General features: G+C 46.6%; 1 protein-coding gene and 2 long non-coding RNA genes across 5 annotated transcripts in view; 2 read left to right on the top strand and 1 right to left on the bottom strand.

The window, feature by feature from the left end:
* kek2 (kekkon 2) overlaps window positions 1-25921 on the bottom strand; it is a 38902-nt gene extending 12981 nt beyond the window's left edge. Inside the window, exons 1-3 of one of the 2 annotated variants that reach the window (XM_033379722.1) lie at window positions 24551-25921; window positions 18511-18556; window positions 2648-2689 (exon numbers count right to left, since the gene is read on the bottom strand). The gene's annotated coding sequence lies outside the window, so the exon portion shown is untranslated. The remainder of the gene's footprint in view (window positions 1-2647; window positions 2690-18510; window positions 18557-24550) is intronic. The other variant, XM_001356466.4, reaches the window with a different exon arrangement.
* On the top strand, window positions 366-868 carry LOC26532255 (uncharacterized). 2 transcript variants are annotated; one of them, XR_004469106.1, is made up of 3 exons: window positions 366-380; window positions 439-565; window positions 625-868. It is a non-coding gene; the product is annotated as an uncharacterized lncRNA (long non-coding RNA). The 2 variants fall into 2 exon arrangements; XR_004469105.1 differs by lacking the exon at window positions 366-380 and having other exon boundaries at window positions 432-565.
* Window positions 20880-21631, top strand: LOC26534075 (uncharacterized). The gene is made up of 2 exons (XR_004469107.1): window positions 20880-21132; window positions 21192-21631. It is a non-coding gene; the product is annotated as an uncharacterized lncRNA (long non-coding RNA).
* Window positions 25922-26832: the final 911 nt, after the last annotated feature.

Genomic DNA, 26832 nt, shown 5'->3' with positions numbered 1-26832 from the left:
TATTTGATTTTATTGGAGGGGCACCATGCGCCTTTCTGAGGCGGATAAGGCTTTGAACTACGAAGTACCTCCTACTGAAACAATATTTCAACAATTTCAGTCTTTTTAGATTTCAAATATGTAAAAAATGAGCAGAAAACTTGTTGGTCTGCTCTCTAAATGCTCCTTTGCTGCAATCTAGCCACCTAGGCTACCCTATACCGAGAGTGCAAGAACAGAGAGCCGATATCGAGAGCGCCAGAGCCGCCCGAGGCCCAAGAGAGGGCCCTAATTATTCAGTTGTAGGCCTTTGTCAGTCAGTCGTCTCCTCAGTCGTCAATCTATCAGCCTTTATCATTCCAGATCACCCCAAAACTATTGTAAATCTCCCTCAAGACATTGTCAGAGGGAACTGCCATTCCTCCACCCCAATAGCTGCTAATTTTAGCCATTTTCTAGCCACCTGCTGGGGTTTTGAAATGGATTTGTCACGGCCCTAACACAATCAGGCAACAACGAAGCTCTGGGGCACAGAACGTGCGGAACAAGGGCCGAAGATAGGTGGAAATATTTGCCCAGGCATTCGGTAATCAGCATTTCAGTAAATCGTAAAGAATATACCAAATAACTGAGTAATCTTTGTAGGTATGGTATCGACTTGGAGGTACTATTATGGTTTTGTGGTAATCGTCTGCATTGCCAGTCTTCTGCCGCTCCTAGACTGTGCCGTTCATCACTGTCCGCCCTGGCCAAGATGTACCTACCTCAAGCTGTGCTGCCAGCGAACCCATAACGAGGGGAGTACGCAGCTGGTTTGGTCTGAAGAGGAGGAATACGATCCCGAAACAGAGTTCAAATACACCCAAAGCTGGTAAAAGCTGAAATATAACGAGTGTGTGGAAGGGGGGGTTGGGGGGGCTAGAACCCGGGACTTTGAGGCGTCAGAAGTCTTGGTCTTTCAGCACGGTTCGGGCCTGGAACAAACCGATTCCCGAAAGCCGTTCCGCCCTCTTCAAAACTTTGGTGTAGCCTCTAGGGTAAGCCTTTAGGTGGAATACAATGACTACCGGCTGGAAGTGCTTGTTGCTGGCCCTATTGGTGGGGTTGGCCCTGCTCCCCACCCCCTCGCTGGCATCTATGGACGAGTACATACCGCAGCTGTGTCTGCCCTGGCCCAAATGTCACAGGGTCAAGAAGTGCTGCCAGCGCTCGGACTCGGAGACCGTGGAAGAAAATCTGTAAGAGTCTAACGAATAAAAGACTGTTGCCTGACTTTTGCATGGCCACGAAACGAGGTCCTTGAGAGACGAAGACGATGACTCCTGTCTGTGTGTGCTGGCGGCCCTGTGTTAATTGTGCCGCATGCACGTTGCATGTGGCAGTCTGTCAGAGTGGCAGCTAATTTTTGCTAGCTGTCGACGTTGCTCTTCATATAAATCTTTCAAAGTCAACAGCATTGCACCCACGTGCCACATCAATTCGCATTCTTGTCTGTCGCAGGCAGGCAGGCAGGCACTCTCCCCTCTCCCATCGCCCATAGACGTATCCATCATTCTGCAATCGTCAGTGGTGTCGCCGTCGCCGCATGCAACGTCGCTTATCGCTCAGCTCTGTAATGATGGCAGCAGACCCCAAAAGAGGCCCCCTCCCCAGGCTCCAGCCCCCATGTAGCAGCCATCCATCTGCACAAACTTCTGTTGTACATTTTTCATAACGCAATTCATGTTATTCATGTGGCAGCGACAAGTCTTCGGGGCCAGAGACAGTCGGGGGCACAGTGGTGGGAGATGGATGGAAAAAAGGGGGAATCAGTAGAGGCTCTGCATGGACTCCCCTACTCCCCCTTGTGACTCCACTGTTCGTCGTCATAAAAATTGTCTCATTAATCATCACACGACACGCCGAAGCCCGCGTAGGGGTACGTGTTCCTCCCCTGCTCCAAGACCAAAGCTATTTCTGTGCTGTTTGCAGGAAACATGGATTTAGTGTGAAAATCCAGCCAGCAATTAAATTGGCTCCCCCTCGGAAGCAGCATCGATGCAGGCCCCCACGACAAGTGCAGGGAGCATAAATCAAAGGAGGGCCCCTCGGCATCGGGAAATGGGAATCCAGGGCCGTGGCATTTTAAATTGTCTGCGCCATATTTAAAATAGCAACTAATTAATTTATTTTTTCACGCCCTGGCTGGGAAGTGCGCATTAATAAACAATTAAGTCGTTTTAATTGCAGTTTGCCTTGTGGATTATAAATTGGACCCCCTACCACCCCCTCCTCCCCCCCACTACCCACCAGCCAGGGGCCAGCAGGGCTCCTCCGACTCGGAGCCAACTAAAATTCGTTTATTATTGATCAGTTTCGGCCATAAGCTGCTTAACGTGGCCTCCTGGGCAGGTGTTTTTTTTTTTTCAGGCTGCTCTTTTGGCTAAGCCGAAAAGCTCTCACATGGCGGGTGCTGTGTTCAAGGACTTGGTAATTAAATTTCTAATGCATTGATAATGGAAAGTCGTGCCAAAAGCTTGTCAAAATATCTGAGAATTCCCAACATCTACTCTTTGTCGAAATTTGTGTCTCTTCGAATATCAAAGTCTTCTATGATGAGGAATTTTCCACTCGTTGTGAGGCCTCTACCTGGAGTGGTTCCTGGAAATATCATCCGCCATTTACATACCTTTCCAGAGTGGAGTTTCGCTTGTAGTTCGCTGAAGGAGATCTGCAAGTGGAGTGGAGAAGAAGGCTCATTTTAATAAAATAATTAATTCAGGGGGAAAACTCGCGCTCAATCTTGATGGAGGCTGACACTCCAGAAACCCCCGGCTGGCATCTTGGCCTGAATGATGTGTAGGGGAGGGGGTTGGGGGGAGCAAAACTACCAACTGTGTCAGCACAAAATGAACAGGACTCAATGGATGGGGGAAAAAAAAGAGGAACAAGGCCGAGAGGAAAACAAAAATGGGAATGGAAATGCGAAGGCGAATGCGAATGCGAATAACGATAGACATTGAACACGAAAAGGGAAACTGGAGCGAAGACATTAGCCTGGAATGACGGCAACATGAAACGAGATAGACACTTGGCTTATATCCTGCCTGCCACATGCCGCAGCCGTCGGTTGTGCAACGTCGAAAGGCGTCGAAAGTGCGTGCGTGCAACAAATTGAGGCAAGCCCGGCAAGCTCGGCAAATGCCAATTGACAGACAAGATGTTCAAATGCTTTCAATGGAAATTCAGGGATTTCTAAACAATTCCACAAAATCGAAGCAAACATAATGGAAGTTCCATGAAGTGGAAACATCGTTAGTTGAAGGATTTTCCAGCATTTTCCAGCCAGTGGAATGAAAGGTTTTAGCATAAATTTCCACAAAGTACACAGTATTTCGAAAGTGGCATCATTTTAGGCCTTGCACGCAATGCATTCAGCTTTAGTCCGGAGACCAAGCCCCGTGATGGAGACCCAGCCCCGTGCCGGAGACCCAGCCCCGTGACGGAGACCCAGCCCCGTGCCGGAGACCCAGCCCCGTGCCGGAGACGAAGCCCCGTGCCGGAGACCCAGCCCCGTGCCGGAGTCTTGGCTAGCAATCTGTAACATGTTGCCCGTTTCGAGTTGTTCTATTGAAAAGCGTTTTTCTGGCGCAAGGACAGATGGCCTGCTCTGGGCTTGGCCTACATCCCTACATATTCATCACTCACTCACTCACTTAGTCAGCGTGCTGCTGCCTCAGAGGCTGAATATTGCCAGCCAAAGACGTTGCTCCTTCCCCGTCCTCCTCCTCCTCGGTCTCCTCTTCTTGTTGGGCAAATACAGCCCACCATCTGGGTAGAGGGCTTTTATTTCACAGAGTCCTAAGTGCAGAAGAGTGGCGAGGAGCCGTGCTGCCTTTCATGCCTTTGCTTTAGTTTAAATATTTATGCAAGCGCGGGCATTTTATGAGAAATGTTTCGCAATTGCTACCAAAGACGGCTCTCTCAAGTATTTTGCTTTTATTATTATTGAAATCCCGTGGCCAGGACCAGGACCGAAAGCCCAATGCAACAACGACCCGGATTTGAGGCAATGCAAATTGTTTGGGAAACAGCCAGGCCAGGCCACCTTTGTTCAATTAAATCATTGTGGCTGTCAGTCCCCCCCCCAGCCCCAGCCCCAATCGAATTCCAAACCATTTATGGCCACTGCCTGCCACTCTTTCAAACGATAAAATCAAATCAAATGCAGACACGAAAAAAGATACAGATACACAATGGAAACTACAACGTGTAACAGCAGACAAGAAAACTAAATTAATAGAAAACAATAACCATTCTCTTTATTATTATTACTGCAGTGAGACCTCCAAGTGGGTCTCTAGAATCGAATTTGCTGCCCTCACAAGGGGTACTCGAGTGGAAGAGGGCTAAATGTTCTTTGCCAGAAGGCAAGCCCATAGCCAGGCCTCTCCTTAGACCCTGCCCATGTAATTCTAGCAAATTTTTGAGATCATATTCCTCAGGGCCTTCTCTTTGGCCCTCGATAGGCAGGATATCTGTGGAAGATCGGTGGAAACACCTCCAGCACTACCATGTAAGGGTATCTACAGAGTATCCCTGAGGCTACCCTTTTCTTTGCTTTTCTCTGCTGCTGCTCTGCTGGTAAATGCCCAAGTTTTCTCGGTGTCGGTGGGTGGCTGTCTGTGCCTGTGATTTACACAGCGGCATGTTAGTAAAATACAAATCATGTTGAACGCATTCGGCCTTGCCACACAAACACACTTTACCCCCAGAGGGGGAGGGGGCTGGGGGGCTGGGGGCTGATCTGAGGTTTGTCCTGGCAAATGGTAGAGTGTTTCTCGTTTTTTATAAACTCCTCAGGCCCGTCTAAAAAGAGAGAGAGAGAGCAAAAAACCTGCAAAACTGGGGGATAAAAGTCTCCAAAGGAAAACTTTGGCCAGGTGTGTGTGCCGGTGTGTGTGTGCGTGTGTATCTGTGTGTTTTTGTGGCATTACGTGCATTGCATGTCGAATGTTGGTAACAAAGTCTACAAAAAACAAGCAACATCTAGCTGTGGCAACTTTATCTAAAGTACAACACCCCCTCCCCCTGCCCCCGTACAGCCCCCACCCCATCGGGCTCTTTGGTAACAGTAGCCTCCCAAAGCAGTTTCATGTTTAAATACCCTGCCCCAGAGGGTGTTATGGTTTTGGCCAGAAGGGAGGGCAGGAGGAAGGGTACTCCCTGGCAAAGAAGGAAAGGGTACTCCCTGGCTGGCTTCATCCTTTTTTTTGTTGCTGTTCTCCCGCCCAGTGGGTGGGCTCTTTATCATTTCTTGTTGTTTTGTTGTTTTGGCCAAGAATTCACCTGCTTTAAGCCGAAAACGAAACTGTTGTTGGCCGTCGCCTCCACCCCCCACCCCCATATCATGTTGGTATTTTTCTCTGTCGAGTTTTTATTTACTTTACCAACCCACCACCCCCACCCCCACCCCCACCCCCACCATTCGTGTCGTGTTTGGGGCTCCAATGATTTTTAATGCGATTTAAAGAAAAATAAAAAAATAAAGTAAAAAAGCAGTGCCCCCCCTGGCCCCCCCGCCCCCCACAAAAGTATCGATGTAGTATGTGGAGCCATTTGAGCGGCTTTGGCCTGACAGGGCAACCTTTTTTAAGTGGCTGCCGGCCCATGGAAGTGGCTCGTATTCGGTTTCGGATTCGCATTCAGGGGGGGGGTCGCTCCTGAGATAATGTTCTCCATGTGGGCATGTGGGAGTGGCAGGAGAGTGACTTTATTTAATGCCATTAACGCAAATTGAAAGTTTTACGCTTTTAAGCCCCTCCTGGGCCTCTCGGGCCTCCTGGGCCTCGTGGGGGCCCCGTTGCATGCGCAATTGAGTTTTTTGGGTCTCTGATTCGTAATGCCTTCTTTATGACATTTCATCGGATAGAAATTGCCAAGGCTGGGCGACAGAGAATGCCTTTATATAAAGGATTTGCCGTACAGCCATTCATTGGGTTGTATAATTCACTTTCGCCCACTCATTATCCCGCCTCTGAGTGCCGCACGGAATAAGCCAAATCCCTTTCATAAGCCAGAGACATCTGCAGTGGTCCAAAAATAGAAGAAAAAAAAAACACTAGCTCTCTGTGCTCAGTGCTCAGCCCCCATTCAGAATTTCTACAGCCACTCGGTGGGTGACAGACGCCAAGGACGCGGCTGGGGCTTTATTGCCAACACTTTGTCGCCGCCACGAAGCGCCACGCACGCGACAGTGGAAACCCATTACAACTACTTAGGGCATGTAAATAACCCAGAAATAAGCCAAGGCGAGTGATGAGCAGGTAACCAGCGCCAGTCCCCCCCCCCCCACCACCACCACCACGGCCCCCCATCCTGTGGAGCATTAACATAATCGTTATGGTTATGCGCGACGTGTGCATAATGGCCAAAGGAGGAGACACAGACAGGGACAGCGACAGGGGATAGAGGATAAGGAATAAACTATGTTAAGTGCGCCGACATTGTGATATATAGTTGGCTCTATGCTCCACCCTTTGGAGGGCAGCAGCATCTACCTCCGCCTTTTTTGAAGGTATTCGCTTGATGGGTTCATATTTTCCCGCAATTTTACACTGAGAAAACTTTACAGGCTCTTGTTTTCGGTCCTTCGATTGGCATTCCTTGTTGCCTTCGAAGCCTCCCCCCCTTGGAGCCCTTCTGCTATCCCCTCTGGACACTAGAGTGGCGCTTTCTCTAATGCTTACTTTCCTTTCGTTTCTAGTTGACTTTGGGGCACGCGCGTGTGGGGCTTTAAAGTTCCCTCAGCCGCAGTCGCAGCCACATTCGAATCCCGTGGAGCATGGCCAGGTGTGCATACCAAGTAGTCGCCACGTGAGGCATGTGGCACACTTTTTGGGTGGCAAGGCATTAGCCAAACACGGCCACATGTAGGCATACAATAAATTATCCTAGCCAGATCCAGACGAACCTCGGATACACTCGGAGAAATGGTGAGTTGAAGAGCTTGAGAGCTTAGTCCATAAGATGCTTAAGATTCCAAGCGCATAGCTTATGGAATACAAATTAAAATTCCAATTGCAAAACGCAATAATAAAAAACACTTTTAAGTGCCGTTGCGCGGCCAAAAGGTGGCACAGGTCAGGGCAAGCACAGTGGAGCAAAAGCAATACTTTTAACCCAAAAAAAAAAACAGAGAAGAACTCATGAGGAGTGAGGGCTATCGATGGAGAGCGAGAGAAAGAGAGAGAGAGAGAGATAGTTTACTCTCTTTGAGTCTTTTTCCGATATAATTCAACCCAAGAGCTAAGCCACCCTGTGAAAGGGAGAGGCTGTAGGGCCAGCCTTGGGAAAATTATTCTATATTATTCTGCAGACCAAAGGCCATACGGATATGGCTCTATCGACTCATCTATTGACTCATTGATGATGATAATTTATACGATATTTTTATGGCCAATGAACCCTTGGAGTAGCTGGTCTAAAAAATGTCTTAAATATAAGTATTTTAATATTTTAAAGGAGAGGAAATTATGAATTTTATACAAGGAAATTTAGCAAATTTGGAGCCACTTGCAACCACTGTGCGGCAGACAAAAATAGCAGCCACCCCAAAAACTGGGAGTCGCCACCAAGTACCTTGTATGTGTGGGCGTGTCACCTGGCACTCCCCGACACAACCGTGCATTTGCAGAAGATTATTAAAAATTTGGCCTGAGAGGCATCTATCAGTTATGAGACTCCACCCAACGACCCGTCGACCCGCGTCGACACTACGCGACTCATTTCAATGAGCTCTGGAGCTGCCTCCTCTCTCTCCCCCTCCCTCTCTCTCTGTCTCTGTCTCTGTCTGTCTGGGAGCGCCACATCTTGTAATTGGCATTCCGCACACTGACCGAAATGAAAATGCTACGTGCTTTCATTTCACGTTACGACAGTCGGGAGTCGAGAGTCGGGAGTCGGGAGTCCGGAGTCGCTCCATTGACCACCGATGGGAAAGGCAGGCAGAAGTTTTTGCCCTAAAGATTTCGTTGTCCTGCCATCGTGGGACCGACCCAAAAACGCAGCTTATTTGCCCTGCTTGGAGTCCCTCTTTTCATACGTTTTAATTTTTTACGTTGCGGGAATACCGAGAGAGAGAGAGAGAGAGAGAGAGAGAGAGAGAAAGAGATTCGGTGATTCTTAAAGTCAATCACATTACACGAGGACTTCAAACATCAAACATTCGACAAAGGCTCTCGAGAGCGACCCCCTCCCGCCCCCCCTCCCCCTCCCCAAGATGATGGCAAATATTTACTTGGCCCGTATCCCCTATATATGTGGGCTCTCGGGCCTAAAGGGCTGCGGTTTGAGGGCCCACGAAAATCGATTCGCATATCGGAACACCTTCTGGCATCACTTTGGACTTTGGACTCCTTCATGGGCATATTCCATATACGTATATAAAAGAAGAAAGAAATTCATTTAATTCTGGGTGGCGGGGGGGGCGATGGGAGGGCTTTCTGCCACTGACAGTTGTCAACCTCATGCGTCTTTCAATTTTATTTCATTTCCTGATGGGGGGTTTTCCAGCCAGCTGCTGTGATAACCGATTGAATGTTTATTTCAGTTTTTTTATCTACTTTTTCTTTAAAGCCAGGCCCTGGCAACTCCTCGTGAACTCTGGCCTTAGGCAAACAATGATTTATGTGCCGTATAATCCCCGGTTTCTTCTCGCAATTTATAAGCACCCAAAATACTTGTAAATTTGTGTGGGATTCCGGGCGTAAATGTACGCTGCCACTCAGTTCTTGGCCATCAAATTTATGAGCCACTCGTCACACTAGCTCATAAAAAGCGTGGCCCATAAAGGGGGGAAATTTTAAAACGCAGCCCCACAGCCCCACAAGCCCCGACAAGGCTGGCAACACGAGACAACACTCTGCATGGGTGAAAGGGGGCTTTGCGGTGGCCTGGGGGCAGGCCCGAAGCCACCAAGATGAGATTTATGTACTCTAAAGCTTAGACCGGGGCTCGGGTCTGGCCTGGCCTGTATTCCGTGGTAAACAGGCAGTACCCCGGCCCTCTCTCTGCCAGGGGTGGTGGCAGTCGAGGCAGTCGTGGCAGTCGAGGACTTGTCGCTATTTATTCTACTAAAAACGCAATAATATATCATCTACAGTTTATCATTGCTATGACGCCAGACTGAAATTATTATCCAGCCAATTTATTGCCTTACAATAAACGTAAAGTGCATGTGTGTGTGTGTGTGTGTGGGAGAGAGTATCTCTTTTCTCTCTGCTTGTGTGTGTGTTTGGCATCACTCTTTTCTGTGCTTGTGTGCGTCAAGCGTTTGGCTCAACTCCAGAAAACGTAAACTGTTTTGACGAGGCCTCAAACGGCGCAAAAAAGGACTCATTTCGACTAGAAGATACCCTGGAAATAGCTCCCTTACTGCCGCCGATGCCCGGTCAAGGCCCTACCCCTCTTACCCTATACAGAGGAGGAGGCCACACAGCGCACAAAAAGGACATAATTCGACTAGAAGATACCCTGGGAATAGTTCCCTTACTGCCGGCGAAGCATCGATGCCCGGTCAAGGCCCTACCCCTCTTACCCTATACAGAGGAGGACCCCGGCAGACATTTGTAACAAAATTGCTGGCATGTTTGCTCACCCGTCCCTCAGCCGTGGCAGGCCTTATATATTCATGGCAATCTCGAGAGCTGTCACAGAGGACTCGCGCATATTTTTTACTATTAGCCAAAAGCAAAAGCACAAAATTTTTGTCCGCCCAAAATCAAATTGCTCGTCCTGTCAACTTTTTTGCGCAGCGAGACAAATAACACAAGTTTGGCTAAATTGTCAGCTGATGTTGGCCCCCAGCCTCCCCAGCCCCCGGCCTCTGGCCTCCATTATGTTTTTACCCTTTTTACACACACACACACACACACACACACACAGATACATCATGTTCCGTCAGATACTAGTTTCCTTGTGGCAACTGTTTGTCGAAATTGCCACACATTTTGTGTATAAATGACAAATGCCTTTGATGGCATAAAATATGACTTTGAAAATTGTTTTGTAGCAAATAAAAATGGGCGTTGGCATGACTATTCCCTCTCTGGTCCTGGCCCTGAGTAGAGTCTAGGAATTGAGTGCGAATCGAGTCCTGGCTAATGGCAAGTGATTTATTTGGTTATTCATGCAGGCATTTGATCGATTAGGGCTCTTCTAGGGAGAGTTATCATTCGAAAAACAAGGCAACTTTAAGACTCAAGTCTGGGGCAAGTTTTGAAATAAATGAATGGCCTTTTTCGGCTAAAAGTTTGTGCGGGCCTTAAACTTTACCCAAAGGGTTGACGGGGCAGACTAATGGCTAAAAGATGTGTATACTAATCAGCTTTTCAGCGACAGTCGCCAGTCGCAACTTGACATTGATTTCGATTTCCCCCCCTCCATCCCCTTCCACACATGAGCTCCAATTAGCTGACAATTGACTTGTCAAAACATCAATTATAACTGACATTCGTCGAATGTTGCTCGGTTTCTTGGCAACCACGCCCCCCACCCCCACCCCCGCCATCAAGCCCCCGCACACGTGCGCGACGCCATTTGCATTTACAAGCCGAAATGTGAGTTTCTTGTTTTGTGGGAGCCCCCAGCCCCACCCACTCTACCTTTTTGCATAAACATGGCCAATAAATGGGCGCGTTAAATATTTAATTGGCATAATGCTAATCATTCAATGGCTGGCAAAATTCATTAGCAGCCTCCACATCTGTCCGGAAACCTCAAGGACCCCACCGCCCGCCCCCCAACCCCGAAAAAACCAACCCAAAAAAAAGAAGGCCTCGCCACACAGAGCCACGTGCGTCTGCAACGCCCAGCCCTGCCCCCCCTGCCCCTTCTACACTGGTAGAAGCAAACATTACACAATTTTGATTGTATTTCCGTTTCGTGTACGCTGAGGGGCGGGGCAGGAAGGCAGGGGGGGGGGGCAGGAAAAACAGGGGAGCGGTGACGGCAACCGGAAGTTTCGCTTATTTCCGTTTGTTTACCTGTACGCTGTGCCTTGATTAAATGTCAGGTTACCCCCAGGTTTTGGTGTTTTGGGGGCCAGAGGGGGGGCCTCGGAGTGGCAGAGCTCTGGCTCTGGCTTTTGCGGTGCCCCGAGCTCAGACACAGCTGCCAGTTGAATATTTTCAGTGGCTTCTCTACTCGCATTGCCAACAATTTTCACCTCGCCTTGCTGGGGGTTTATTTTTGGAACTGCTAATGCGCATACGTCAGCGTAATCTTATTAACAAGGAAAGCATTCTAATGATGCCAACACTAAATGTCTCTTGGCCGGGCACAGCAACAAGGCACATAATTTAGGGTTTTTACGAAGCATCTGGGAGCCAGCATCTGGGGATCAGTCGGCTTAAAAGCAGCTTAGTGGGGGTTCTTTCGAGTGGGGGAATATCGCGAAAGATTTAGATGAATCCAGGACAAAGAATTCGGTGTTTTCTATCAGCTTTTATTGTTTTATTTTTGTATATTTTAGGGGTAAGGCCATTCATTGGCACAGCTTTTGTGCCACAAGCGAAGCTTTAAATCGAGGGAGAGCAAGTTCTTGGAGGCCTATAACTAGGGTGCGAAGAGATCCAATTATTGGGAGTATATCTATGGGGATTCCATGACTCTGGGCGCCTATCTGTCAGCCTCCGCCATAATTTCGAGAGCACAAAAGGCCACCGTAGGCTGTATTCTTCTAAGGACAGGCCTGAAAACTTGTGAAACACGGGCTTTTGTGGCTCTAATGCGACTGTAATCCATCCTTCATGCCGATCATTAGAAGGGCAGCCATGATAATGCTCCTCGCCATAAAATATGAAAGTTCTGCAACACAGGGTCTCTTGTATAACGGATAGTGCCTCTCAAAAACCTACCTAAAAAATAAATAAAAATAAAAAATAATAAATAAATATAAAATAAAATATTCCATCCAGATCTAATAAATATACATACAAAAAAAAAGAAATAATTAGAAATAAATTATAATAATAAAAAAATAAAAATCAATAAATAATATTAATAAATAAATAATAATAATAAATAAATAATAATAATAAATAAATAATAATAATAAATAAATAATAATAATAATAAATATATCAAATGTGTAGTCAATTATATATTGTAGAATAATTTCAAAAAATTCGATCCAAAAAATTAAAATCTTTTATGTTATTTAATTGAATTTTTACATCGTCTATCAATTACCATAAATAACAGATTAGCATTTGCTTATCACCTTCGAGACATTATCGTTTCGAATCGGTTATAAACCTAACACAGAAAAATATAACCTCGTTTCTCTTAGAAAAAAGAACTTCAAAGACCTTTCCTGCTCTATATAGCCCTTTATACCACACGAGCACAATGCATTGTGCAATGGCGAGTTGTCTGCTGGTCGCCACCTGATCATTGCCATGACAGACGAAAGCCGAAAGGCGTACAAATGCTTAAAGTGTCGCGGTCGCCTTAAATTACATGGCACCAGACACGGCCATGGACACGGACACGGCCACGGATACGGACACGGCCACGGACACGGACACGGAGTCGGAACCGATGCCGGACTCGTGCTCGACCAGACCGCGACTGCAGCTAATTAATTGCCCGCAATTTGCGCGGACTTGCGCGGGAAAGTATGCTACGGAAAATGGAAATTTGCTCCGCCATTTTGTAGGTCAACAACAATGGCGTTGCGTTCAATTGTTGTTGCTGCTGTCTGCCCGGGTGTCTGCCGGCACATGCTTTGGCATAATTTATGTTCGTACATACAACAACTCCCTTATTTACTTATTTTCTTACATTATCTTTGGGGTTTTGTTGGGTTTTTAGGCTGCCACGAAAAACAAAACAAAAAACAGACTAAAATGTATGCAACATTTGCATAATTGTTAAACAAACAGTTGCACAAATTCGAGTGTGTATGTAAATACTTTTGGGCATTAGCCAAATTGAGAAATGAGGCACAAATCGAGGGCATTTGGCAGTTACAGGGGCCCAAAAGGGAGCTATGGAATATCTGTAGAGATTTAAGGAATATTTATTGATTTTTTCCCCATTTTTTTCAACAAGAAAGAGGGACCAGACCAACTTTAATTTCCCCAAAAACCCATTTGAATCTTTTGGTTGCTCGCATTTTCCTCTCGCCTTATTAAATTACCGATACAATCTATTAAATATTTAACTTATCGCAGCTCTAAATCAATAAGAATATATATTAGCAGCGCTTTGTACACACGCACAGCTGCACGCACACTCGTGGATATAAAAACCCATTCAAGCGTTTCATAATGATATGAGAAAAAAGAGGGAGAGCTTCGAGAGATGGGAAAAAATGGCTAGCCCAACACATTGCCTCAACTCATTTTCGCATAAAAGGACGCCAATGTGTCGGGGCTGGCAAAAGGCCAAAAATGGCGCAGATACACAGACTCGAGCGGGCTAAGCCTCTCTCTCTCTCTCTCTGGGTCTCTCTGGGTCTCTCCTATATAGAATATAGAGCCATTGGTACATGGCAAACAATAAATGTACGAGTATGCTGCCAGCGCAAGAGACCAACTAAATTATCAGTAATATTGGAGCCTAAGGATAACGGGCGAGAGGCTGTACATGTGTGTGTGTGTGTGGGTGGGTGGGATGGGTGGTAAGGGCGTGGCAAATAAACACATCAGCTAAAATGCTTTTTACTTAAATTAACACAACACCGAGCAGCTTGGCTCGGTTTTTGGACTAAGCGCTCGGCACCCAACTAACGGCAAGTCATTAACTTTCATGTGTGGCTCGTATAGCCGTTGAAAAACTCCCACCGAGGGGAAAATCAATGAAGATACAAGTCAATGAAAATTCTACGAAATATAGCGTTAGTGGGATGCTCTTGCGGGAAGAGAATAAAGCAGGGCTCTAGAGGAGATTATATCCCATATAATACCTAAGGGATGCAACTTATTAAGGGTTCAAATAATGCTGATTCTTTGGAAAAAGTTTACTTCTAAAACGTGCCTTTATTGCTTTATTGCTCGAGGCTCTACTTTATTCACCGTTGTATAAATGCATATATTATGGATAAACATCGTTTTTAGTTGTCTTTAAATAAGCCATTCAGAGCTGCTCCTCCACTACTCCCTCCCCCCTTTCCCCCTTCGATTGAGACACAGATTCGGCCAAGAACTTGTTTGATTATGCAGGCGCCCCATCAATAATTGAGTTTGGTGAAATTTTTTGATGGCAGTACGCACACATGGAATTACGTAATGATATCGTAATACCCAACTCGCTAGGGTATAGGGTAGCAGGCCAACAGCTCCACCAGCTCCATCTGCGCCCCAATCCTTGCTTTTGCTTTTGCTTTTGCAGGCTCTTTCCTTCTATGGCATACTTAAGCAATCGAGGCAAATGTTTTATCGTCACTTTGCCACACACACACACACACTATATACATGTGTGTTTGCGTGTGTGTGCGGCATACAAAATGGCGCCAGTTGCCTTGTGCCTTTGGGCTCTCTGCATCTCTCGCTTCGCCTCAATCTCAATCGTCAGAAATGTCTATCAACGCACGAATGGGTGGAGGGTGGAGGGAGGAGGCAGTGTGGGAGTGGGAGTGGCAGGGATTGCCAAGACAAGCGCAAAAACTAAACAGAACGAAATGTTTAATAACGGTTCCAAGTTCTCTCAGGCTTCTCTCCTGTCTCTCCGGGCATTACGCATACGACACGTTGTGCCATTGTAAATTTAATAAAGCTGCAAGAGGGCAAGTGTGGGGGGGGGGTTGGGTAGAAATCAAGAAGCCAGCAATTATTTGGTTACGCAATTACCACAGCAACAAAACCAGTCAGGTTCAATAGGCTTAAATAATTTCACCAGCCCCCTCCCCGCCCCCGCCCCACACACAAAGATCCCCAAACAAATAAATTCAATGGCAAAAGAGGCAAAAACTTTCCGGCCCGAAAACACAAACACAAATAGTGAAAGTTTACAGAATGATACTGAAGCCGGGAATGACTGATGGAGTGGGGGGTGGGGTCAGGGGATGGGGCTGGGGCAGGGGCTGGGGATGGGGCAGGGGCTGGGGCTGGAGCTGGGACTGGGGCTTTGACTCGAAAGCAACAAAAGCCGCCTTCTAAATTGCCACAAAATTTATGATTATTGTTTTATATAAACAGCAAATGCGCGAAAATAAAGCTGGTTGAAAGGGCACGCGGTTCCAGTGGGGGGTTTGGGGGCGAATGTGGTTGCTGGTTGCCTCTTATGGCCATACTCAGACGAAGAGCGGAATAAATAAATGAGTTTGTCTACACCACTTCAAAGAGCAACAAAATCGAACTGTTGTTCAATGGCCGCAAAAATGTTTGCCAGCTCCAGCTTCAGCTCGGAAAATGTTGGGAATTTTCATTGGAAAAGCGTACAGCAGAGCACACTCGAATTTAAATCATTTTATTTTTCGGCGGTTTTGCCCCGTTTCGATGGGAAATGCTTTCGGAAACTAAACAAAATTCCAAATAAAAATTATTTTTGGTATACATCCACATTTATTCGAGTATATTTATTGTTTATTCACTTGTCACCAGATGATTTATATCACTCACATTCACATTTATGTCTCGCTGGGCAGGGGATTAAGCGCAGCCAACCAGCCAGGACACTAGCCAGGACACGGCCATGGCCTTGCCACTCAATCATAAACACTTTAAAGGAATTTATATTTATTGCAGATCAGCGGAACACCATCATATGTCCATCAAAACGAGGCTGCAGGCGGCATAAATAAAAAATGCACTGCATTTCACATTAAATCAATTCGCGTTGACTTGCAGGCCACAAAAAGCAGCACAAAGTCCCCATCCATCAAACGTAAGACACAAACAACAGGCGGGGGGGGACTGTAGAGGGGTTTATGCATTTAATTAAAACGCTCTGGACCCAGACAATATTCGTCAAAGTGATTGGCCTCGAAAGCGGCTTAAAGAACTTAAGTAAATTAAATGTTATGCCAGCGGATGGGTTGAAGGGGGGTGGGGAGTGGGGTAGTGGGAGAGCCACACAAACCGAATCGCAATAAATACCAACACCCAACAGCCAGAAGTCGAGGGTGTGCCTGGCGAAATTTGCATATTTGAAATTACTAGTGGGGTTTTCTCTAGGCAGCGATTGCGGGGGTTTTGGGGTTGACAATGGCGATGCCAAGACAACTCCAATTTATTTGCAATTTGTTGGAAATTTATATCAAACGGTAGTCCCCCCCCCAGAGAGGCTCTATCTGCCACACACACACACACACATAATTGCACTCGTAAAATGGCAAAAGCCTAGGCTGGTCTTTGCCTCGATATTTATGTTAGGCAAACGGCTACCCATTGGTGGAGAGGGTATGCCGGAAGAGGCATGCAAAATGAATAGATATGTACCCAGTATCTAGTGTATCTTTGGACCCCTTGGCATCCCTTAGGTCGATCATTTGCTGGGTCCCAGGAAGTACATGCCATGCCACAGACATGGCTGGCTGGCTGGCAGACAAACAAACAAATTATGTGCTCATTTGAATACACATTCTAATGCGAATCACGTTGACAAAAATTCATTGATGCGTGCAGGATACGCACACACACACACACACACACACGGAGGATATGCGTATGAGGATACCTTGACTTTCGAACCGTGCGGCATCCAATCAGCCGTGGCAGTCCGGGGCGTCTCCACCTCGGACGCTGACAAGGACATATTTATAAAGCGCTCATTTCCAGCTAAACATGTAGTGGTGGGGGCGCCGCAATACCCTCAGTTAATCTATCAGGACATGGTGCAATGTGTAGAAAATTAAATGTGCTACGGCTCCGTCTACGGCGCCAGTGCTTGCCTCTCAGGACGTGTGGTGGTGTCCTTGTTGGGGGGCGATGTAAATGCAAACTAAATATGTACCAACGCCCGAGCCATACGCATTAAGTCGATTGCTTCAAGGACTTTCTCGCGCGCGCACACACACATTCCATGGTGCTTTGTCATTCACACCCTGTTACCCAGCCCCACGGAGCTTCATTCCTCATTGTCTGTCCTTTGCTGCTCCCTCAAGTGTAAATGAGTGGCTCCAGCAGCCGCCAGGCGATGAGATGAGATGAAACTCCAGCATCCTCGAGTGTCGAGCGGCGGGGCTCTCCACCTGGCTATGCATGTGCGGAGCAGGCTTTTTAATAAGCAATTTATTTTTAGCCTAACAACGCTGCGGCCTCCCACTCGTCCTCCTTCGAAGCGGCGGCTTACAATTCACTTGCAAGGCTCCGCGTGTTTGCCAACGATAATTAATTTTTTGGCCTACCCCAAGCAAGAAGCTAAGACCATGAGTTTGTACCCGCATTAAAAGGAAATTAAAATGTTGCCATTCGCCCGCCCCCCGGCGACAGGCGACAACGCGACTTCGAGGTGAGATGAGGACAAGGCCTCGAAAGGTGGGCAGATCTAGGGATCCAAGTTCCCCAGAAGCAGGCTCGAGGGGAACTCTTTCCCATTCCCAGCCATTCTTTAACTCTTCCTCTGGCGTTGAACAACGATGAGGCCTCATGCTTGATCAAGTCAATCTGCTGCTGGACTTAAAACCAGTGCATCCAATTGAAAAACAGGCCTTTGGTTGGAGGAAAACCACCTGAAAAATGCCCATTTTCCAGACGAAAAGCAATAATTGGGTGGCGTTCTTCGGCACTTGTCAGAGGCGTTTATAAAAACAGTGCCACAAATGGCTGGCATTAACATGGTGGGATGGAGGGGGGTGAGGAGGGATCATTTCAAGCCTACTCGTAAATCAATTTCGTTTTTATTGCGAATGTCTGTGCGGCTTGTACGAGTACACGTACAGAGCCAGAGCGATTTTTGTGGCCATTTTTATGTCGTTCAGTTAATAAACCCCTCACCCCTCACCCCTCACCCTCACCACCCCCGAGAGGGGAGGAAACCAAACAAACAGCCGAAAAACTCTCAGTTTTTACTTTTGGCCCCGCAGGCGCATAAATATTGTTTTTAAACCTCCATGAAATATGGCATACGATTTTGACGAATCGGCCATGCCCACATATGGCATATAACATTTGTAAATAAATAAATAAAACTTAATAATGAATAAATAAAGCCATGTCAGCCCCGATGCCGCAAAAAAGCACAAAGGAAAAAAACAATTTAAACGAAAATTGAAAACTTACTTCAAAGCCGTGCCGTTGCCGTTGCTTTTGATTTGCATATTTAATTTGATTTGCATACAAAAAACGTGAAAAAACAAGCCACCAAATGCTGGCCAAATGTACCTTAACCTTTGACTTTGGATCGGGCTTAGAGGTGGTGCTGCGGGGGGGAGGGTCTTAAAGTCAGTGAACCACAAAAAAAAGGGGGCCAAAACCCGGACTGGATTCCGCTGATTGCCGGATCCCAGAAGCACTTTAAAGGGAACTTCACATCGATTGCCATCTGCTGGAGGGTATCCGCCATTCGTGGCCCCACAGGATCGTATCTTAAAGCTGAAAGACATACCTTTTTATCGTTTTAATCATCCACGGCTTAAATGTCCGCCAGAAACCTGTAAAAAAAAACCAAAACGGAGACCATGAAATGAAAAAAACACCAAAAAGGGTTTCGCATATTAGAAATGTATAAAACTTTTTGTTCCATTTTGTTTTGTTCCCTGTGTTTTTTTGTTGTTGTATTTTTAATATAAAATGGCTTTAGCTGGGACGAAGGGAATATGTAAATATGTGCTGGATGCTTTTGGTGCCTTCACAGCAGCATGCTCGGAATTTAAATTTTCAGCTAAGCCTCGAAAAATGTGCCTCGCTGGACTCGAGACTCGATGCTGACCCTTTTATGCGGGGTAGCACTGCCGAAGGGGGGGTATGCTGTGGCCAGGGAGGTGTTTGTGACGGCATCTCCGAGGGCATAAAGGATTCGATATGGCCTTGTCGTACGCCAGTCTCAGTTTTCAAAAGATTCTATGGTATCTGATAGTACGAATATCCTGCCTCCCTGTATGTGATGTATCTTTGGTGACAGAGGGACAAAGGACTCCACGACTGGGATAACAATAAAATTAAATATTCCATCTAATGGCGTCGTAGTATTCCGAAGGCGTCGGCCTTCAGTCCTCCCAAAACTTGATGCATTCCTTCAGGGACAAGGGCGTAGCTATCGCCTAGATACCCGATACTTTCACGAGCTCTGTTTGGTGATTAAATTCACCCGAACGCCTATGTCCAGCATTCATATTCATATTCATATTCATGGCCATGAACATTGTGTCCCTTCAGCCCTCAGCCGTTTCGAAACAAAGGTTAAATTGCATTCGCATTATTACAATTCTGATTGTCGGTTTATGGGCCCGGGGGCCCCTTTGGATAAAAACCGAAAACCAGCCACGTCCCTGTCCTAGCCAGAAGCGGGCAAATAAAACAGATTTTATTGACGGTCCTTGGCAGCCCTTTTTTTGCCTTTTTTTTGGGGGGGGCACACACAAAGACTTATCTACTTTTGGGTGGTGGCCATTTGGTGTTTCATATAAATTAAGCAGATAATATAAATTAGATGGGATCGAGTGTGCTCAGATCTAGGTCCAGCCACTCTCTCTCTCTGTCTTTAAAGCCAAGAAGCGACCCTCGAAGCGACTCCAAAATCGATGACACAAATAATGCCTCAATTAAGCTGGGGAAAATCGTTTTTGCCGAGCCAGCAGCGGATGCCGGAGCGAAGCATAATGAAAAACAAGCAGCCATATTCCCGATGCTTCAATTTCTGCCCCATCAATAGATATTTAATACTCGACAGAATTTTTTGTTTGCCCTTCGACCCCCCCACCAACCGCTGTAACCGCAGCCCAGCGTTGGCAAACAGAGTCTAAACTTTTTCCTTCCCTCGTCCTGCGTCCGTCGTCCTGCGTGGCAGGTCGTAATGAGTGGGGGGGGGGGGGGCTCTGTCGGGGGAGTGATGAGGTCTTGAAGGCTCAACATTTGTTTATGCAATATTTTCGTGTATATTTTTCAGCTTTTATACACTTTGTTGATGGTTTTTTTTTAGCACCCTATGAAAGGACTTTTGGGGGTAGGTCGGAACTAAGGAAATAATAGACGAAATTCAAAAGACTTTCAGTCACATTCAGGCTGTAAAACTGTGCCTAAAAAACCCATTTATTTATTCCAAAAATACTTTGCTTCAAAGATTTGATCTTTTTCTTAGAAATGTACCCAAAAGTTCGTCGAATAAAGAGCTAAAGAAATGCCCTTCAAGGAGTATCCCTCAGTCGATACCTTCAAGGCCTCGCGAATCCCCCAAGCAGGGGCAAAGTTTTAAAGGCATCGCGGCAGGGAGGGTTGCCTGGCTCCTGCTTCCTGGTTGACTGGGGGTGGGGCTCCACACGCACACGCCCACAGCCCAAACCAGAGGGCAGGCATAATTGCGCCTCGTCTGAGGCACGGAAAATGAAAATATTTGAAGCTGCGAACTTCTCAAGTGTAAAAAATTTAATTTCGAAATGTAGGTTTAACGAACGGAAATTGCTTTTGCTCTCCGCTGAAAATGGAGTAAGCCCTTGCCGCCGTTGTCCTGGTTCTTCGAAAAAAACAACAAAAAAAAAACGAGGAAGCGGCTAAAAAATGTATCTCATTTGGGTTTTCATTTTGCAATTTGTTTTTGCCAACTTTCTGATTGCGATTGCGGCGCCCAACAGGAAGCGAATGGAATTATTTAATGTTTTACATAGCACTTGGCCTCCCCCCAGCCTCTGCCCTGCCCTGCCCTGCCCTGCTCTCTCCGTTGGCAGACTGGCCGAGTAATTGCAATTGATTCGCCGCCGAGCACTTTGCACGCCAATTTGCAGCCGGTCACGGCCAGTTTGAGCCGGAATGTGGTCAAGGTTCGTGGAAGAGAGCCAAAGCGTTCCGAGAAGTCTGGCACTAGGAGGAGGCTTTGATCTTGAACCAAATTAGCACCTCAGCAAATTTCAGGGAATATTTTTTATTAACTTCTCACTTCAATTCTTAATTTCAGAGAAGGAATACGTTCTACTCCAAGGAATATTCGATGAAAGTCTCCCATCGAAGGATGCCCTCCCGCAGACGATTGATTACTTTCCTGGAAAATGGCGACTCCTTTGCCAAGCAGCCCTCGGTAAGCCACTCTCAAGGTTAAGCCATCAACTTTATGGACACTTTTGACTTATTAACCAGCCCCACCGCCCCTCTGCCGCGTGGAGTGCAGTTTTTGCTAAAATTTCGGATAAATGCAGAAAGGTTAGACCGGGGCCAGGACTCTCAGAACTTTGGCTTACCAAAATGGCTCGCACATAAAACACACGCCCCAACACGCCATTCAGTATGGAAAAGTTTCGGTAGAGAGAGCCCCTGCCAAAGAGAACTTTTCGGCAAATATGTGGCAAAAGCCTTTGCGTTTTTTTTTCGAAATAGGAGCAAAACCAAAGCTCGATAATCTCCCCGGCCAGTGTATAGAAACATTAATAACATTAGCTGGGGGTCCCTGGGCCCCCCCCTCCCCCCTGAAAGCCGAAACGAAACCGAAACAAATGCAAAACAAACTAATCAAACTTTTGGGTGGACAAGCATCCTGCAGGATAACCGAAAAACACAAAATAAATTGCTTTATTTTCTAATTCTCGTAGAAAGCATTTGCTCTCCAAACGTGGCAAGGGGGGGAGAGGGGAAAAATCGAAAATCAATTTCTGTTAATGTATCTGCTGGTGGCACTAGCGGGGGGCCCCCTTTCAGGCGTTTCCTGGCCTGGTCCTAGCATATTTTTGCATAAAGTTTATGCAAACATTTTGTACTCGAAACCCGCATAAATTATGGCCCCTGCCCCCGCACCCCCCCTGCCTGTGGCTCCGGTTCGGTGCCCTAATAAACCCTATCTGGAGGATGTCTGAGGCTGGCCGAGCAAGTGGCCCGGTTGCCGCTGCCAGCTCTGCTTATTTTGCATGTCATTTGCGTCTGAGCACTCTCCCGGCACTCTCCGGCACAGATATATATTGTATGTGGCCCCCAGACGGGGGACGGTGGACGGGGGACTAACTTTCACAGTTTGTTTCCATTCTGTGGGCGGCAAATAAATCTTTCGTATTTATAGTTGCGACGCAATTTCACCAAAAAAAAAAACACACCCAAGCAAAGATTTACTGCAGACTCTCGGAATACTCCAAGACGGTGCCACTTAGTTGTGAAAATATCTAAAAATAAACCTCTTATAATCGTTCCAACAGAGAGGGGCAAACCACAACCCAGACGGGTCTATATATGGTATGGGTCTGTCAGTTGTTCCTCTAGAAATCTATATTTTATACGGCATACCATTCAAGGAATGAAGGCTCAAGGCACAGTCTTGTATAGACCCATCTGTTCTTAAGAAAAATATACAGAAAATGTAGTACTTTGGAGGCCCCTACCTCTAACCCTTTCAGGCGCAGAAATTCTTGAATTTATTTCCCCAAAAATACTAGACCATATAGAACGTAGATTCCTTCAAATCCGAGCTTCTTCCATTAGTTACGAGAAATAATTCATCGATTCTTATGAACTGCAATTGTTTTTTTTGGGCCTGCTTTCCACTGAAAGTAAGTCCGTGTTGCCTTTCTTTTGTTGCCACAAATTTTTGCTATTGTTTACTTGGTTCAGAGTGCGTCGTTCCAGTCGTCTGAGCGAGCTCTCATGGCTGCTTCCGTTTCCGGCTTTGTTTTCGTTTCGTTTCGTTTGGTTTCGCCTGCTCACGCACCGGGTTTCCGCTGCAGAACGACCTTCGCTCCCTGCACCTTGGGGCTAGCCAGTCAGCTCTCCACATTTGGTGTTTATTTTATTGTACACTTGCTGCCGGCATCTCCGCCGAGCCGTGAACTGTACGGCGTGTCATCATCGGCATCATCAGGCTCAGAATCACCATCATCATTGCCATCGCCAGTGCCATTCGCCCTGGCCATATGGGAGGTGCCCATAGGCACGAAATGGAATGGGGCGGGAGGTGGTGGAGGAGGTGGTGGAGGAGCCCCTGGTGCTGATGTCTGATGTGCAGGTTGTTATTGTCTTCTGGTTGCTTTTTAACGTGTGCCTTTCGTGTTATTTACTTAACAATTTACTGAATAATTTAAGCACCTTTTTGCGCCCAGCAATGGGGCAAAAGCAGTGGCAAAAGGGTATATTGGGCTGAACAAAATCGATTAATAGGCATCAATTTGGGCGTTTCGTAAGGAAATTATTGGCTAGTAAAATACTAATTCGATAGAGTCTTTAGGTCTTAGAAAACACCAAAATTTAGTAGATTTCAGGCACCTTTCGGGAGAAATTCCCTTGGAACTGCCGCCACAAATTGGTAGACACTTCTAGCCATGGCTGGGTATCACCTAGTCGAACCCCCGCCATAGTCTTTCGTAGTCCTTTTTCTGTATTTTTCTGGTTCCTAGCCGCTTCGTTTCCTGTTTGTTCCTTTGCCTTCCAGACTCCCCGTCAAATGGGCGTTGAATTATGAACCTGACTTTCGTTTGGTGAGGTGGGGCGTGGGGAATGGGGGGAAAGTGTAACTATCAACCACCCCCACACACAGATACTCTTTCACTAGTGTGTGTGTGTTAACTGTGTCGAGTCTTTGACTGACATTTAATGCGGTTATCACACACACATGTGTAGAACCCGTGTGTGTGTGTGTGTGTGTGTGTGAGTGTTGTTGGACTGTTTGGGTAATGTGCATAATAAGCCTTAATTAATGTTAAATAATGAATTTTCTCATTTACACGCCGTCAGCGTTGAAAAGGCACCACTGCCTTCGGCACAGTCTCCGGCGCCGTGTTTCCATTTTAATTCCTTGTCGTCGAGGCAAACACACGGCCTTCTGTGGCCTGCCAAATATTTACAGGTGAGCCCCCCAAAAACCCCCCCCAGTGCGGGGGGGGTGGACTTACAACCCCTTTGTTGTGGTCGATTCACCTTTTTTTTTTACCAAAGCCGCAGAACAAACATTTAAAAAATCAGCAAGTTTTACTTTTGGGCAGTTTGTGTGTTCCGTAATTAAATTGCCTTATCAAAAGGTTTTAATCAGAGCGGGTTGAACGACCTGCCCGGCGGTTGACATTCGTAATTAACAAGAGTTTAATTGAAGGTTTAACAAATTAATGACAGTTCCCAGTGGATAATTAAGCGAGGTGATTTATGGCAGAAGAAAATATCAATAAGCACTAGTTTGCTCTCCAGTAAGGAAGGATATAGAAGGGGTGCTCCTCCACACCTGCAAAACAAAACTTTCGCACTGCCAAAACTTCCAAAATTCCCAGGGAAATACTATTCCCCCAATGAACCCAATCTTCACCCCAGAAACTTTGCCCAAGAAAACCCTTTAAATCGAGCACTTTTATTTATTCACAAGCATTTAACTTAATTATACAAGACTCCCTCCCCGACCCTCCCCATCGATTGGGGCGACCCAAGAGCATATAAAAAGTTCAAACTGTCAGAACTTTGACAGCAATATTGTTGAGTTTTATGTACAACAAGAAGGAATAACTAAAACACTGCAGAAATTAGAAACAACATACCGAAAATGTCTGCGAAACGGGGAAACTTTTCCTTTTTTCTTTTTCTTTTGCTTTTCCTTTTCCCTCGATGCGATCAACTTTTTCGAGCTGCGAGCAAAATCAATGACGGAATATTTTATCCTTTTTTTTCAGGAGGCACACCAATACATACACACGTACACGTATTTATGTATATTACCCCCGATACACTGGTTATACCAAAAAAATTTCTTGCCCCACTCAGCGTTTCTTTCTTTGTGGCTTTTGTTGTTTTTGTTGCTTGTTATTTGGTTGTTCGATACGGTTTTTGTAGTTGATTAGCCCGTCGTCTGATTCTGTGGATTTTTATTATATTTCTTTTATTTTATGCGGTTTTTATGGGCGCTGATTTGATTGCACTTTGTGTCTGGCCATTGAATAGAGTTCTGTGCTCCTGTTTTAGTGGCACTTTCGCCGACAGTGTGCCCTTGAGGCAATTATCTCAATACGAGTATTTTTTAGCTGGCAAGTGTTTTCCTCTTAGGACTGTGTGTGTGGCGGGTGTGTGTGTTATTTTTTAATATTTTGTTTCCCCCATCATTTTCGGAGCTGCTTGGTGGGTGTTCCGCTCTCTGAGTGGCATGTCAATCAAAATCAATCAAAATGTTCCTTCACTTGACGACGAGTGCTGTCATTGTCGCCGTAGCTGCCCCTGGAGCTGAGGCACTTGCCACGTTTACGCGCTCGTTAGCTTTTACACATGTTGTTGCACGTTGCTCGCGGTGTTTCCTCAATTTGCGGCAAATGGATTTTACGTTATTCGATGCTCAGCTCTCACTATTTACCCGGTGAACACACACACACACACACCACTCCACTCACTACCGGGAGTGCTCTTCGAAGCGACGACCACGGCGACGGCAACGACGGAGGCAACAACGGAGGCGACACCGGAGCGCGTTTTAGTTATCCCAACAAAATTCTCTTGGAGGCACGTAGCAGATCCTGTGCCGCACTCACTCACACTCGCACTGAAAGGCGCCGCACCCACGCACCCGCACACCCGCGCGCCCACGTTGCACGTTTAGCAGCTTCCTGCTGAGGGGGGGAAGGGGGGGCCTGACCTACTGGCCGCTTTGTACGGCAACCATTTTGTATCGGGCCGACTGGGTTTTACCTTTCGCTGCTTAATTTCTGTGGTCAAAACTTTCGCACGGTGAAAGCACGGTGAAAGTGCATTAGGTTTTGGCTGAATCGCGTTCGCACTGCACGACGCCCGCACACAGACTCCGTCCGGCGGCGGTGAGAGCTTCGTTCTGGAGAGCGGGGCGGTACGTGGCGCCCGGCTGTGTCTGTCGGTTACGGCGTCAAATTTGAGACTGGCTGGGGCCCGCAACGCTCGGGCGAATTTCAGCGGCCAGGCGGCGTCCGTAAACGTCCGAACGGGCTCGTGGCGCGTCTTCGGCACCCGCAAAACTGTTATACGCCACGCCGAGAGAGCGCGAAGGCGCCGAGAGAGAGAGCGCAGCTGGCGGAGAGCCGCGAGAGCGAGAGTGAGAGCGCGTTGCCAATTTTGTTTTTATTTTTAGTCTGATTTATCCGTTTGGGGATATGAGATGCACGATAATATGCTGGGACCTGTAAACTGCATAATAAATGGGATTTATCGAATGCAAATTGAATTCAAGAGACCGATAAAAGATATATCTCTATTGGTGCATAGAAAAAGGTTAAGGACTAACGAAGAACCGATTTAATTTCTGGATATATTAAATATTATAAAAAATAATAAATTAATGAAGTGTCTTAGATGTTCCGATAATGAAAACACAAAAGTACTCTAGAAATATCTAAAAAATATCGTTTACTCCAAGTTGAATTCCCTCCTTCTACTGTATCCCCTTACTCCTCCCCCCCCACGAGCGTGGCTAGTCCTTCCTTTCTTGTCTATTACCCCCATTTGGATAAACACACTATCAATGCTTTTTGTAGTGGGCTTACAGCTTCCGCTTCAGCTGCCGCCGAACAGTACGTGTATAAGAGATCGGCCGACCAACTGTTCCCAGCAATATCCCCGTATTGCTCTCCTACGCCGGATATAACAGCGGCACGACTCTCTCTCTCGGTGAGTCGGCGCCGCACTCAAACCCAGCCTCAACACGCAGCCGACTGAGGCAGTCGCTTAGGAGTGCAACTCAATCCTGAGACTTTCAAAATGAAGTCTGGTTGGAGGCTAGGGCTGGACAGATTTCAGAGACGCCACCGATCTCCTGCGGCAAAGCCCAAGCCAGGAACGTCAGATGTCACGGCTGATGTCAACCGGA

Source organism: Drosophila pseudoobscura, chromosome 4 (genome assembly GCF_009870125.1).
Source record: "Drosophila pseudoobscura strain MV-25-SWS-2005 chromosome 4, UCI_Dpse_MV25, whole genome shotgun sequence".
Taxonomy (NCBI): Eukaryota; Metazoa; Arthropoda; class Insecta; order Diptera; family Drosophilidae; genus Drosophila; species Drosophila pseudoobscura.
This window is presented reverse-complemented; position numbering and strand designations above follow the sequence as displayed.